Source organism: Pteronotus mesoamericanus, unplaced genomic scaffold (assembly GCF_021234165.1).
Source record: "Pteronotus mesoamericanus isolate MK-2021 breed Mesoamerican mustached bat unplaced genomic scaffold, CSHL_Meso_final scaffold_167, whole genome shotgun sequence".
Taxonomy (NCBI): domain Eukaryota; kingdom Metazoa; phylum Chordata; class Mammalia; order Chiroptera; family Mormoopidae; genus Pteronotus; species Pteronotus mesoamericanus.
This window is the reverse complement of record NW_026555308.1, coordinates 40,952,280-40,964,890: the sequence shown is the minus strand read 5'-3', so window position 1 is coordinate 40,964,890 and position 12,611 is coordinate 40,952,280. Positions and strand designations below refer to the sequence as shown.

Below are 12,611 nucleotides of genomic sequence, written 5' to 3'. Positions count from 1 at the left end.
TGTTCAGCAGATTAGGTGTATTAAATTATCAATTTACAATAGTAGGAGTATCTGAATTGGAACCAGCAACTTTCTCACTACATAAGCTGTTTTATAACAATATACCACCGAACCTCATTCCATGATTGCTTTGAGTATTCCTGGTTTGCAAATTTGTTTTTTATGTATACACAATAGACTTTTACTAATTCAGCAATTCATCAGTTTTACTTCTGTTATTTTTGAATTTTGACAGTTCATGGCATCAGAAGTGGAATCCAAAGACCCTCAGTGACTCCAAGGTGGATGAGCAAACAGGTGCAGGTACCCAGAGACCCAATGAGCTCATGCTTTCTCATCAATCCTGGAGTTTGAGGCTAAGTCCCTCTTGGATCCAAGCTCCACTCTCTGTGTTTGAACTCTCTGACTTCATTGTGCCTACCTGTAGTTTGTTGAAGCTTCTTGGTTAATCTCCCTATTCTGTTAAAAAGGAGGTAAAACACATGATTCCCCGTGTTTCAGACGAGTTGTTAGAAAACAGGTTCCGCGTAATTAAGACATCTTCAGAAATCTAAAGGCAAAAATGAGTTCTGCCTGGTCAATGGACAAGTATCATGTGCCCTTTGGAAAATGGGTGAACTTTTGGAACTGCAGTAGCCACTCCGGGGAATTGTTAACTTAGATAAGTCCACCTTAAGAAGTATCCTTTACAGAGAGGGTTCCAAACCACTATGAAACAATGAAACGCATTCTTTAAATAGAAGCTTCTAAAAGACAAAAATGACTCCAAAAACAGCTCTAAAAGGATCTTTACAGCATGCAAATAAAAAATCTTTAGTAAAACACTAGCGATATCAGCAAGTAACCTTAACTTAGTTCATCAGAAACAATTTATATCCAATTACTTTTGAGTTTTATACGTAAGATATGGCTAAACATCTTCTTTAAAAAGCTGTAAGATCTCTTTTTATGTCTTTCTAGATGTTTGTGTGTGTGTTGGTCTATATGTTAGAGATATATTTTCCTGTCTCCAAATGGTATTGCCAAAATGAATTTGTAAAAAACTCTATTTGTCTTTTAAAAATTGTTTATATAAATCAAGTATACTCTCAGAATTATAGAAACTAGCCCAAATATTTTTTAAGTTCACATAATCTAAGACAATCTTTGGTAAATAAAGGTTAGTTTAAGTTTGTTCGTTGAATAAAAGGAACTATACCTTCAAAATTTATCAATAAGAAAAATAACTTGATGGTTAGCTGTTTAATGCCTAATCCACATGTAATTATTAAAAGTACATCAAATAAACAAATAAAAGTTTATATTAAGTTAAATTAAATAATGGATATTCATTTAATATCTAAAGCATTTCTAAGTAGATAAACATCAATGCTAAGTTTATCTACGTATGGTTTTTAGACTTTTTACAAAGACAGAAAAAGATATTTGGGTCTATTAAACACGTTTGTGCCAATTTGAAAAATTTACTATGAGAAAGAATATACTTCTAGTAGTTATAAAATATTTATAATTTCCAGTCCACAATTGCTTGCTTCTTATTTTTCACTAGGAATTAAGGATTCTTAAGGATTAAAGGATTCTAATTTGTATAATTAACACTACCAGGAATAATAAGGATGAAAGAAAATGACTGTATATGGAAAGTAGGTAAAGAAAATAGAATGTGTGTGTGTGTGTGTGTGTGTTTACTTTTGGATAAGGAAATATATAAATGGCATGTTTTGTTTTGTAAAGGAAAGAAAAAAAATTTTGTCCTAAAGTAAAATAATTGTTATAGATAGGACAATACCTGAAAGGATACAGAAACTTGCAGTTTTGTAGAAAATAAATGAGAAAGGAATTTTATGTGTAGTCATACTAAGACTAGAATCTATTTTTTTAACGTTAAAGACAAGAAAGTGTTTTAATATCCAAAGCATCCCAGTGCAAAATTAGGACTTGGTTTTTTACTCTGATGAAAGAACAGGGGTTTTTTTGTTATTGTTTCTTTCTTTCTTTCTCTTTTTTTTTTTTTTTTGATTACTGGCTTTCTCTTCATGAGAAATAAAAAAACAAAACAAAACAAAGGGTTCTCCCTTTTTAATGTAATCTGTCTAGGAAACAAAGATTATACCTTATGAAAATATTTCCTTTGCTTCATATTGCCTTTATTAAGTCTTTCATTACTTAGAAAAATAATTGTCCTCTGTATTAAAAGAGTTAAGGTTCTTTTACAACTATGTAAATTTCTCTATTTGCCTTTGGAATCTTTTGTCACTTCGGATGAATGGATAACTAAGTCAACTGAGTCATTTGTGAGTGTGTGTATGTGAATTCTCTCACAAGGTCTCTTAACCATGGCCATTTTCAAGTCTTTTCCCATTTACAGACACTTACTGCTTTACTTGCTTTTGCAAGCATGTTCCTGGAAAAGTGCTCCATCTTTAAGGATATTCATGGAAAGGACCCTGACAAGTATTCTAAAATGCAGGTGTCTTATAACTTTAAGATCCTAACACTGAGCTGCATAAATATAGATTTTATTTTAGAGATACAGAAAGGGAGGGAGAAACAGAGACAGACAAACAATGATATGTGAGAGATATATTAATGGGTTGCCCCTCGTATGCCCCCAACTGGGGACTCGGCCCACAACCCAGGAGTGGGCCCTGACTGGGAATCAAATCAGCAACCTTTTGGTTTACAGGCCAATGCGCAAATCACTGAGCCATTCTAGCGAGAGCTGATTTTAAAACTTCAATGGAAAAGGGATTGGATTATAAAGCTGCTAACCCAAAAGGAAGCAAAACAAGAATTACATAACACTGAATAAAACTAATAAAGATGATTATAATTTTTATAGACTTCATTTAAAACACTGCCAGTTCTTTTATGTTTTGTTTCCTATTTAAAGGACCTCCCCCTCCTCTTTTATGCCATCTATAACTTAAGATCAATTTGGTAAAGTGTACCTTTACAACAGAAGTTGAAAAATTTACCTTTTTCTCCCTACTTGAGTCCCCAAAGTTCAGGAACTCTTATTAAATGTTTCTACTTTTCATGATAATATATGTACTTGCTAAGTGAATAAATACCTATTCTCTTTGTAACAGGAAACAGCTGAACAAGTCCCTAGCTTGGATTCCTAGCCCCAAGAAGTTGTTGAAAGTCCAATTTGAGATTCTTTGTGAAAAGTTCCATAAAGAAGACTTAAAAGAGCCTATATGGTCAGTCATTATTCTTTCTGCACTTACATAATCAAGTTAAATTTATTAAAACTAAACTTAATTTGTACACAAATTAGTCTTACCGTGGTTATCTTCTATAGAAATGGAGATGATTATAAAAAATTGTATTATAAAAAATTGTATTTCAGTAATACACTTTTGTGAATATCTGTTTCTAGTGTGTTAATGGTTTTTGAGGTTGTTTTCTATCCGTAAACTAGGCTGGAACCTGAATCCTAGTTTCTCCAATATTTGGCTAGAACTTTCATCCACTAAGTATGACGTTACTTAGCTGTGGATTTTTGGCTAATACTCTTTAAAAAATTAAAGATGTTTCATTCTACTCCTACTTTGATGAGAACTTTTAACACCAATGGATGTTGAATTTGGTTAAATGATTTCTCTGTTATCTACAGATAAGATCATATGGTTTTTCTACATTGTTCTGTAAAGAAGTAGATTACATTATTTTAAAAACACTACACTAATCTTGCATTCCTGGTACAAGTCTGTAATGTATTACCCTGTTAACATACCACTCAATTATTTCTGTATCTATGTTCATAAAAAATATAATACCATAATCTGTCATGTTCTTGTCAGGTTTTCCTATAAGGATTATACCAAAATCATAAAACATTCTGGAAAATGGTTTTGTTACCTTGCTTGCTTCTTAAATTCTCATTAGAGTTTGTGTAAAACTGACATCATGCCTTACTTAAATATTTGTAAGATTTACCAATGAAGACATCCAGGCCTGGGTTTTCTTTGTAAAAAAGTTTTTGATAAATTCATATTGTTTAAAACACATCAGACAACTCAATTTTCCATTTATTCATGTCTGTTTTGATTTTTGTTTCTCAATTATTACCTTTCATTCAAGTTATCAAATATATTAACATAAAGTTGTTCATAATTTTCCTTTATTAACAATTTATATCTATAGAATCTGTAGTGATGCCTCCCTTTTCACTACTGGTATTGGTAATTTGTGTTTTTTTTCCCATTTTTTAATTGACCAGTTCATTACATTTATTATTTTTAAGTCCTCTGAACAAACTGTAAATTTGTTCTATTTCACCGGTTTCTACTTTTACATTTATTATTTCTTTCTTTCTAGTGGGTTGGCCAAAAAAGTCCTTTGTTTTTTTCTGTAAGATGGCTCTAGTAGTGCTAAAATGTCCTTAACTTCATTTGAAACAATTTTGTTAAGACTGTATTGTGACAGCTGTCATATCAGCATGCATTGAAAAAAAACTTACCAAAATTGGTGAATTTTTGTGCAGTCATTTTACTAATGTGGATAGAAGAAAATATGCAACATCTTCGGCATTTTATGGAGAAGGTGCTGTGACTGACTGAACACGTCAAAAAAGATTTGTGAGGTTTCTCTGATTACTGATATTTTGGCCAAGTATCTCTTTGCTGTGGGGCTGCTGTCTTATGCACTGGAAGGTGTTTAGCAGCACCCTGGCCTCTACCCACTAGAAGCCAAGAGCAGGAGACAGCCAACATACTTAAAATATCCAAATCAATAAAGTTATTGTTGAAAATGAAAAATATCTTTTATTTTATGGAAAAAATGTAACACTTTTTGGCCAATCTAATACTTTCTTTCAGTTTGATTTGTTTCTCCTTTCAGTTGAGAGTTCATACTACTCACTTTCAGCCTTTTGTCTTTACTAACACAGGCATATGAAACTATAAAGTTCTCTCAAAGCACTGCTTCAGTTGCATCCACAAGTTCTATAGTATTTTTTTTATTGTTTTCCAATGAAAATGTTTTCTAATTTCCATTATGACTTTGATTAATGGATAATTTAGAAATGTCTTAATTTCTAACATTTGGAGGCTTTCTAGTTATTTTTCTGTTACTGCACTATAATTAATTCAAAAAGCGTACTGTATAATTTATCCTTTGAAATCTGATGCTACTTCTTTAAGCGTCAGAATATTCTGGCAAAGGTCCTATGTGCACTTAAAAGATGTAGTATTCAGTTGTTAAACACAATGTTTTGTAAATGTAAATTATGTCAAGTCATGAATCACGTAATTCAAATTTTCTATTCCCTTACTGACATTTTAATATATATTTAAAATCTCTAGCTATAAATGCTTATCTATATTTCCTCCTGGTTACATTAACTTCTATAGTCAGAAGCTACATTACTAGATGAATACATGCTTAAGATTTTTATGTCTTCTTGATGAATTGACCCACTTATTATATTTTCCTCTTTATCAGTTATAATATTAATACTTCTTCTGCCTTGTCTATTTTGTACAACGTTAATATATAGCCACACCAGGTTTCTTTTGCTGAGTGTTTGCAGACAATTCTTATTCCATCTTTTTATTTGCATTCTGTCTGAGCCTTTACATTTATTCTATAAACAGATTGTAGCTGAATCTCATTTATAAAGCCTAACAAATATTTGTATCTTCACTGAAGTGCTTAATCCATTTAAACTTAACATTATTAAAATACAGATAAGTTTAAGTATCATCTTGCTCTTATTTCCATCTTTCTTATCTGTTCTTTGTTCCTTTATTCCTCCTTTTTTGACTTCTTTGGAACTATTCCATTTTATTTCTACTAGCTTATTTGACACCCTTTTAGTGTCATTCTTATAATAGTTCTCCACAAAATGCATCCTTGCTGAATGCTGGATGTGATTTTCTAGAGGCTCTAGATAATTTATTTCCCTCTCCTTCGGTAAGGCAATTATATTGCAGATAAAAATTAAGTGTAGGTTAGATGGAAAGTACAGAATCCCTAAGAACTGCAGAAACGGATAAAGTTGGCAATCACAGGCTCTTATCCACAGGTCTCTACTGGGTGCTGGAAAGACTGGAAACAGGCTGGAACACTCAAGAGGCCACTCCAGTGGTGGAAGGAAGGGACTGCCAACGTGGGAAAGGAATGAAACCCTACCTAAATCCTCACCTCTAAAGAAGAAAAAAAAACTTAAACCACTGGGAGATATGCAGTGGTTTTGTTTGAGCTACAAAAATGTACTCAATAAAATATTAGCAAATCAAATCTAATGCATGAAATGATATATCATGTCCAAGAGAGGTACACCTAAGAGAATGCAAGGTTGGTTCAAAATCTGAAAACAAATCATTGTAGTTCATCTTATTAACAGACCAAAGAGAATAAACCATATAATCATCTCAATATATACAGCAAGAAAATTTGAGTGAACTCGATGTCCACTCATAATAAAAACTCTCAGCAATCTACGAACAGAATGGGAACATCCTTTTCTTGCGAAAAGGCTTATTACACTTAATATAACAATAAATAAAATAACTTGATAAAAGGCCCTTTATACTTAAAGACTAAAAGCTTTCCTCTTAAAACCAGGAACAGGACAAAAATATCTACTCTCACCACTCCTGTTTAATATCATGATAGAGATCCTAGTCAATAAAATAAAGGGGGAAAAAAGAGAGGAGGCTGTACACACAACAAATTGAAAATGAAGAAAAAAAGAACTGTTCTATATTTGAAGATATCATTTACATAGGAAAATCCCCAAAAAACTGGGGGTGGGGGAATGGGAGGGGTGAGCCTTACTAGATTAAGTGAATTTAGCAAGGTTGCTAGATTCAAGGTATGTCTCCATTCTATCAATGACATTAATGAACAACTGCATACTAAATTTTAAGAAAATTATCATTTATACTGATATCAAAAGTGGTAAACTACCTACATATAAGTCTAGAAAAAATGGGATTTTTTTTCTCAGCATACACATGTATGCTGAAACTACAAAATGCTGACAAATGAAATCAAAGAAGATTTAAATAAATGGGGATATCCTGTGTTCATTAATTGGATCATAATCATATATTGGCTCAATATTGAGATATCAGTTTTTCCTAAATTGATCAATGCATTTAATACAACCTAAATGAAAATCCCCTCAGTACTTTTTGTAGAAATCAAATCACTTCTAAAACATTTTATAGAAGAGCAAAGGAAGTAAAATCACCGAAATGATTTTGAAAAAAAAATTTTTCAAGACTTCTGAGAAAGCAATATGGTATGACAATGTGGTATTGGCAAAATGATAGGTACAAAGATCAAAGGGTTCGCCCAGTAACAGACTCACATATACGGTCAATTCAGTTTTGACTAAGTTAATTCATGGGGGAAAGGAAAATGTTTCCAATAAATGGTTCTAGAACTCAGAAAATGAGCCTTGACCTTTATCTCACACAGTATAAAAAAATTAACTCAAATGGATAATCCATCTTGACATAAAAACCAAAACCATAAAACTTGTAGAAGACAAAATCTGTACAACTTTTCATTGTGCAAATGTTAAGAACACAGAAACACAAATAGTAAAAGAAAAAACTGAGAATCTACAATTCGTCAAAATTAGCCCTGGCTGGTATTGCTCAGTGGATTGAGTGCTGGCCTGCAAACCAACGGGTTGCCAATTAAATCCCAGCCAGGGCACATGCATGGGTTGCATGCCGGTTTCCAGTTGGAGGCCAGTGAGAGGCAACCACACATTAATGTTTCTCTCCTTCTCTTGCTTTTTCTTTCCCTTTCTCTAAAAATAAATAAATAAAATCTTAAAAAAAATAAACTTCATCAAAATTAAAAGTTCTATTTTTCAAAGTTAGGGAAATAAAAAAACAAGCTTCAGATGGCAAGCTTTGTATATGTGTCTGCATGGGTCAAAGGACCTACACAATAAATGTACCAAGAATTCTTACAACTCAATCAAGAACCCCAATCTTTAAAAATGGTGAAAGACTGTAACAATTACTTCACAAAGGAACACATAAAATGACCTATGAACACAAGTAAATTCTCAATTTCACTTTATCAGATGTATGCAAATTAAAGTTATAGTGTGATACTACCACATATCCACTAGGGAGGCAAAAATTAAAAAGGACTGAAAGAATCAAGTATTAATGAGAATGTAGAGCAGCTGGAATTGTGAAATGGGAAACACTCTGGCGGGTTCTTATATTTAACCGTTCACTTAACCATACAACCTAACAAATCCATTTCCAAATCCAAGAAATGAAAATATACGTTCACACAAAAACTCATGAATGAAGGTTCATAGCAGCTTTATTTAATAACAACAGCACCAAACTGGAAATAATCCAAATATCCATAAATAAGTAAAATGGTCCACAAACTGTGGTAAATCGATATACGATGGACTCAGCAGGAAAAAGTTGTGAACCATTTAAGCACAAAAGCACGGATGATCTTAAAAAACGTCATGCTCAGAGAAAAAAAGGTCAGATGCAAGAGTACATATTAAATAATTCCATTTATATGAAATCCTAGACAAATGAAACCAATTTATAGTAAGAAAAAGAGGATGAATGACTTCCTGGGGCAGAGAAGGAAACTTCTGGGGATGACAGAAATAATCCAGATCTTGATGGTGGTAATGAAAATATTCTACCCTTGATTGTGGTGGTGACATGGTTATAAACATTTGTCAAAACACACTGAGCTGTACATTTTAAATATATACATTTTATTATAGGTAAATTATGCACAATACAGTTGATCTTTATAAAGGAGCTCTCTTGGGAAAATATTAACCAGGAAATATTAATGGTGCCCTTATATAACTGCTCAAAAGATGTCAAAAACATCAATAAAATTTAATACCCAGTGTCTCTAAAATTTCTGATTTTTCATCAGAAATGAAAAACAATAAAATTATCTTGAAAAGCCAAGAATAGAAGAAACCATTTTAACAAAAAAGTCTCTATCAGAAACCTTTAGCAAACATCATAACTGATGCTAAAACATTGCAAGCATTCCCCTTAAAAGTCAGAACAGCAAGTTTTTAGCTATCAACGTTACTGCTCAACACTGTGTAGGGCATGAAATAGGAAAAGCAAAGATGAAAACATGTAAGTTTATAAAAATTGAAAAGAAAGTCACAAAACTGTGAATATTGCCAGATAATCGTCAACTAACTCAATGAAGTGATCTGATACATGATAAACAGAAAAATTCAAAAGCTTTCCTAGCACCGAAAGAAAATGTTACTGAAAATTTCCATGCACTAAAGTAATCAAATCATAAAATAACTGGAAATATTAAGGACTTTAAGATATATGGGAAAAATATATAAAACATTTCCTAAGGATACAGAACAAGATGTGAATAAAATAGAATGATACCATACATACATACATTTCTAAGGGGAGAAGACTCAACATTATAAAGGTCAATTTGCTCCAAATTAATCTAAAATTTCAACATAACCTTATTCAAAATACTTAAAAGATTTTTTAGTTAATTTAGAAATTGAGTCTAAAGTTCATCTGGATAAGAAATGCATTAAAAGTGGTAATAAGTAACCTTGAAAAGAATAATGAGAAAGAGTTATCAAAATTTAAAGTATGCATACCCTTTTACCCAGCAATTCCATTTCTAGGAATCCATGCTCCAGAAATAATCACATACAGAGGAAGTTTCCTGAATAGTTGACTCTGAAGGTAGAACTAGAGGAAGTGGGAGAACTTTACATTCTCTCATACTGTGTGTTTTTAAAATTTATAAAGATTTAAAGTTTGTAATTAAAAAGACCAATAAATTTAAAAGTTGGCTTTTCTTTCAGTAAGGGACAGGGTTAAATAATTTATAGCCCAAATTAATGAAATATCACTTAACCTTTTTTATAAAAAAGTATTCGGGACTCCTACCTATAACAAGTAGAGATGTCCAAGATACATAATTAAGAAAGCAAGTGATGTATCAATGTATTTGGTATACAACCCCCCCCAAAACAACTTTACATGTATTTATATTTGTTCGAAGTGCTTCGAAAGATGCATTTGAACTGTTAACTTTCCACACTGAAATAGGGGTGGGGGATTAAAAGAAATGTTTACATTTTACCTAATCATTCCTTTTCTATATTGCTGAATTTTACATCAATATTAGCATGTCTGTGGTTAGTTTTTTTAAATTAAAGGTACTGCATATAAAAATGACATGAATTCCATAAGGCAATTATAAAATTGAAAAAATAGTTCAAACATTTATTTCTGTTATCTTCATGCATATTTACAGACTCTTCAAATGATCTGTAGTCTTCGGCAGAGGTGACTGCCATTTTCAAAAATGTAACTGACAGATCATGATAAAAATGACAATATAGTAAGCCTTTAAAAAAAACACGTAAACTTCACAGAACCAGCAGACTCCCAGCAGTGTCTATGCATATGTAAAATAAATTGTAATTAATGCCTAGAGAGGGGCATTTCCTAAATAGAGTTCCTCCTTCCTGAAAAAAGATTATCTCCTCCTCTTTAACTTGGCTGAGCGTCTTTAAACTCACCATTTTGAACGTGCGCAAAATGATTAAAAGCAGTAATCTTAGGGAGGCCACATCGAAGGTGCCTCTGCCAGAGGCGTGCTCCGACCAGACATCTTTAGTGGGAAGAAGCATTGATGGAATGGTGCAAGTATCGGGAGAAAAACGACTGCTATGGTTTGTACAGGATGCCTGCGTGCCCAAGCCACGGTGACAACCGGGAAAAATGCAAATACAGCCAGCAGGGCGACGGCAACGGACGGTTTTTTCGGGAGAGGTGGGCAGCAGGCCTATGGCATAAGATGGATCAGCTCTATGTGGGGTGGCTGGAAATGGGCAGAGAAGGTGGGTGGGAGGTTAGTGGGGAGAAACTCATACAGTTGCGGGTGTACGGAGAAAGGTGAGGGGTCCTTGGCCAAGGCACCAAGGACAGCAGAAGAGGCAGCAGGAAGAAGTGGACGGTGGAGACCCCCAAGACCAATCGATGACATCCTTCCGGACACGAACACGGCGCCGGGTCCCGGCTGGACAGGGCCCTGGAGGCGAGGAAGGCCTCTTAACAGCCATCAACCCCACCCACCATGGCCGGCGCAGCGGACCAGGGACAGGCCCCGCTCCCTCTCAGAGAAATTAAGAAAGGGAGCAGAGGAAGGCAGCAATTTCCTCGCCCGACCCTCACGCACCTTGCGACATCGCAACAATCCAGATTGGGAAAAAACAACAACAACAACCCTCACCGAACTGTGCAGCGGGCTCCAGAGCGAGAACAGCGCTTGATCCTCCACCCGCCACCACCGCCTTCTTCTCCGCCTCCGACTCCTCCCCCGCCCAACGCACAGCGGCAGGTGGTGGCACTCGCGTTGGATGAGACGGCAGCGGAAGCAGAGGCGGTGGTGGCGGGTCCCGCCCCTTGCGTCGTGATAGAGGCAGAGGAGAAGGGCACGCAAACCCTGCCCCCAAGACAACATCGGCCAATAGACTTACAGGGCTTCTGCGGAGAAAAACCCACATATCCAATCGGAACCTGAGGAGTGGGTCACGTCAATGGTTGGGACGTGGCAGAAAAAGGGAAAAAGTACTCAGACGGTCTCTGCAAACTGGTCCTTCCCTCTCGGTCAGGGTGACTTCTCAGATTGGCCGAAGAGAAAAAGGAGAAGATATACTCTTTCCCACCCCACGCCCCAGTCTGGGCCCGCCTCCTTTCCCTGCAGCACTGCGACGTTTGGGGGAGGGGGCGGGGCACCGTGCTGGGCTATAGCAGCCCTACCTTTTGTGGTTTGGGCTGGGAGAAAAGGGCGGGGTTTCGGGGAAAGGGAAGAGGGTGTGGAGAGCTAAGGGTAGGACTGGCGCAACTAGAGTTTCGGAAATTGCAATAGCAACAACGAAAATGGAAGTATTAAAAATCAATCTTAATAATACTGGAAACCTGGCTAGCAGGGTTAAGGTCTCTTGGAATAATATTCACTCCGTTGTAGTTCAGATAGGAGCGGTACAAGAAAAAAATAGACTGAGGAAGGGCACATTTGCTTACCCTGAGTCTGCGCACTATACAGTGCCTTCTCCCCTCCGATCCTGCAGTCGCACCCTTGCACCTTCATTTCTGATTCTTTTGGGGCGGGGGAGGGTTTATACGGGAGGCCCGCGTTTCCTCTTCATATCCTTGGCCTGGCCAGAGCCTTCCAGTTTTTGTCTTGAGGCTGACAGGTTGTCACACTGGGAAGTAACAGCTATCATCGTATGGAACTGAAATAAATACACAGCTGTAGTCCATGAACACCTTGCTTAATTTAAACCCAGCTAACAAGTTTAATCATGTCAGTGACATTAAATTGTTTCTTCGTCCCGCACATGCCTTATTTTTTCATCCTAAACATGTCCACATTTCTAATTACAGTCCCGCTCTCCTCTCCCCTCCCATCTTATTTCCAACCTTCTCCATCCCTTACACACACACACACACACACACACACACACACACACACGCCCGCATGCCTAGTGCCCAGGATATATTTATCTCATGCCTTCCCCCAAGATTAGGAGCCCTACTACTTGTGCTGTTTATGGCAACTGAAAAATCTTTTGC

General features: G+C 35.5%; 1 protein-coding gene across 3 annotated transcripts in view; it reads right to left on the bottom strand.

Moving 5' to 3' along the window:
- PJA2 (praja ring finger ubiquitin ligase 2) overlaps positions 1–11,615 on the bottom strand; it is a 77,957-nt gene extending 66,342 nt beyond the window's left edge. Inside the window, exon 1 of one of the 3 annotated variants that reach the window (XM_054589988.1) lies at positions 11,513–11,615. The gene's annotated coding sequence lies outside the window, so the exon portion shown is untranslated. Of the gene's footprint in view, positions 1–11,211; positions 11,388–11,512 lie in introns of those variants that run through there. The other 2 variants (XM_054589987.1, XM_054589986.1) reach the window with 2 other exon arrangements.
- Positions 11,616–12,611: the final 996 nt, after the last annotated feature.